We start from the raw sequence: 3322 nt of genomic DNA, 5'->3' as shown, positions 1-3322 counted from the left end.
TAAATCCTCAGGTCATGTGATCCTTGTGAGATACTATCTAGTTTGGTAATTGCTTGGATACCTATCTCTCCAAACGAAGTTTCATATTCAGAGACAACAAGGATGACAACTTTGCACTTTCTAAGTCTTTGCATAATCTGTAGCTTGGCAAAACTGCATGGTAAAAATTTGTTGATGAAACAATAAATGAGCATATTGAACTCAAATGACCAGTGTCATCAACAAGCTGGTGACCACAGTGTGTTGCTCTGTCAAGACAAGCTGTGCTGTCTTCTCTTCTTCTCTGTAGCTCTAATCCCAGAAAGGGATCTCTCTGGCTTTTATTAAGTGAAACATTGACTTTTTAACCACATACCCAAATGGTGTTGATATAAACATCTGGGTATGCTCAAGATATACACATTCAAATCTGTACTACCAAATGACTACAAAATGCCTGACAAGGCTTTTAAGGGTTTAGTTTTGCTTACAGAGATCTCAGTCAACATTTAGATTCCTATAAGTACTGGGTGATGTAACTCCCTTGGCATCATAAGGGAATCATATTTTTAGTTGCTCTTCTCAAGACCTGACTTCTTCTACCTGTGCCCTCTGCGTGAGATAGATAGGCTTTATCCAGCTCTTCCCTTTACAAAGGAGGGAAGTGAGACTGACAGAGTTAAAAAGACTTGCTCAAGGTCATTCAGCATCTTAGTGGAAGAACAACCCAGGTTTTTGCACTTATGCTGTCATCCATCTGAATACGATATAATTCACAGGTGGCTTTACTATTTGATCATTAGATACAAACCAAACCCTTAATTTCTCGACTCTTTCCTATACTCTCTCTATATCATCTTGAGCTATTTTGATCTTCATATATCCAGCCTTGGGAGCCTCTGCCAACTAGGATATTTCACAGATGGAGAGATTGTATCAAATATAAGTTAAAATAGTTTGCTGGAGGTCAATGGCAGCTAAGCTCATGTAGAAAATGATAGTTACCACTATTTGAGCTTTTATTATGACATTTAGTTCTGGCCAAGAAAATGCATTTGTTTTTCCCTGCTCTTACTTGTTTGGTCCCCCTTGGGATCCAATGACAGGCATTTATAATGAAAATTGTTACTGTGAATACTTACCCATCTATGGACGCACAGCAGGGTGTGCTGATGCCAGTAACCCAGATTTGCCTCTCCTGTCCCTTATCTGCTCCTGCAAAGCCCTCCGCAGGTGTGTGGGGCTTCCAGTCATGGCTGGCATGTGCTGACAACTGAATTTTCAGCTTAGGAATTAAGCAACATTAGTCTATGTTCCTTGCTTTCTGTGGTGACCTCCTTTCTTCCAGCCCCCATAGCCATTGCAGTAAGTCTTTCCACTGTCATTTCTTTCTTTTTTCTTCATTTTAAACAAGAAGTTTATTTAAAAAACAAGATGCTTGACTTAAAGGGAAAACTATCTAGGATTCATTTTTTTTTTAAGAGTAATTTATCCCTACTTAAAGACAGATTGCCTTACGTGTAACAGCTATGTACAAAAAAGTTATAAAATTGTCCTTGGTTTTACAATGATAAATGAAAACATTAAAATTCTCCAATTGAACAAGGTATGCAAGGTTTTTCATGCTGTTGTTTTGTTAAAACAGTGAGAGCAAAATAACTTACTGGACTATAAAGAGCAGATGAGCACGCTACTAAAGGAGAAAAGGGGGTTCACAGAATATTTTCACAGAACCAATATCTTTCCCCAGCCCATCTCCACCTGATGTCAATCAAAACATATCATTGGCCATTTAGTTAAAAAAAAATGAATATGCTTGTGCACATACTTTATGTACAATAAAGGAATAGGGAAGGGGAAAATGAAAGGAATAGAGAAAACTATGATGTGGTGGAACCAAATTGCAGTTTTCTAATGGAGAATGTCATCTTGGTCTATAATAGCAGAGTTCTGGAGTAAAGTAGCAGGTTCCCTTTTTAGTAGACACCTCCTGTCTGCTGTTGGAACACATCAATTGTATCGTCATCCTCTGTTTCCAACTGTGCAGGCGTGTCTGTTTCATTGATTGGCTGCCCATCAAATTGGAATCTGATCTGCCTCATTGACAAACCCTATCGTTCACAATAGGCTTTCATTAGCTTACTAAGTGGTGTATGCCTCTTCATCTTAGACTGTACCACAGAACTGAACCTGCCACCTTCAAATTGATGTGATCGTTTTTCTCAGTCTTGTCTCCTTCCTTAGGCTTTTCATCTGCCATGGCGAGCGCCCAGGTCTCCTCAGCTGCCGCTTCACAAAAGAGGTACCAGGTCTGCACCAAATGAGCCTCCACTGTCATTTCTAATGGTGGCAGCTATAAGGCCACTCAATGAGATCTATGCTAAGTTCCATCTTTTGACTCTTCCAGTGATGTACAACTTTAGGTTTCTGAGCAGCAATGGAATCAACACAGAAATGGAGAAAGGCTCTCTCCCACTTCTTTACCTTGCTTTCTTACTTGAGGCCTAAAATTCTACTTGGGTATCAGTCTCAAAAAGTCTCTTTAGAGGCTCAGCGCTGTAGCTCAGTACCTACGGTGCCAGCCACATACACTGGAGCTGGTGGGTTCGAATCCAGCCTGGGCCTGCCAAACAACAATGACAACTATGACCAAAAAATAGCTGGATGTCATGGGAAGCGCCTGTAGTCTCAGCTACTTGGGAGGTTGAGGCAAGAGAATCACTTAAGCCCAAGAGTTTGAGGTTGCTTTGAGCTGTGACACCATGGCACTGTACCGAGGGAGACATAGTGAAAGCAACTCTCTCACATAGTGAGGGCAACTCTGTCACAAAACAAAACAACCCCCCCCAAATAAACAAACAAACAAACAAACAATCTCTTTAGAATATAGCTCCTTTATACCCTGGCCCTAATTCATCCCTGTCTTGGGATACAATGTGGATTCTGGTGGCAGGGAAGAGGTGGGTACCATTATAACCTCTGGTTTTAGTCAGTTGAAACTGCTATGACAAATTGCTGTAGACTAGGTGGCTTAAATAACAAACACTTATCTCTCACACTTCTGGAGGCTGCAAATTCAAGCTCAGTATGATAGTGTGGCCGAGCTCTGACTAGGGCCCTCTTCCAGGGTTTAGGCACGTGACTTCTAGTATTCTCACACGGTGAAGAGAGGCCATCTCTCTGGCCTCTTTTTATGAAGCCACCAATCCCATTCATGAGTGCACCAAAGACCCCACTTTCAAATTCCATTACATGGGGGTTAACATTTCTCTTCTCCCACAGGAATTTTGGGAGGACACAAAGGTTCAGCCCACAATACCTAGTTCTTCAATTCTGACCCCTC

The 3322-nt window shown here is 41.2% G+C and overlaps 1 pseudogene; it reads right to left on the bottom strand.

The window, feature by feature from the left end:
• Nucleotides 1-1955: 1955 nt before the first annotated feature.
• LOC128588482 (small ubiquitin-related modifier 2-like) lies at nt 1956-2239 on the bottom strand (annotated as a pseudogene).
• Between the last annotated feature and the right edge of the window lie 1083 nt (nt 2240-3322).

Source organism: Nycticebus coucang, chromosome 1 (assembly GCF_027406575.1).
Source record: "Nycticebus coucang isolate mNycCou1 chromosome 1, mNycCou1.pri, whole genome shotgun sequence".
In the NCBI taxonomy this organism is placed as follows: Eukaryota; Metazoa; Chordata; class Mammalia; order Primates; family Lorisidae; genus Nycticebus; species Nycticebus coucang.
Note: the sequence above shows the minus strand (reverse complement) of the source record. Positions and strands in the feature narration are given on the sequence as shown.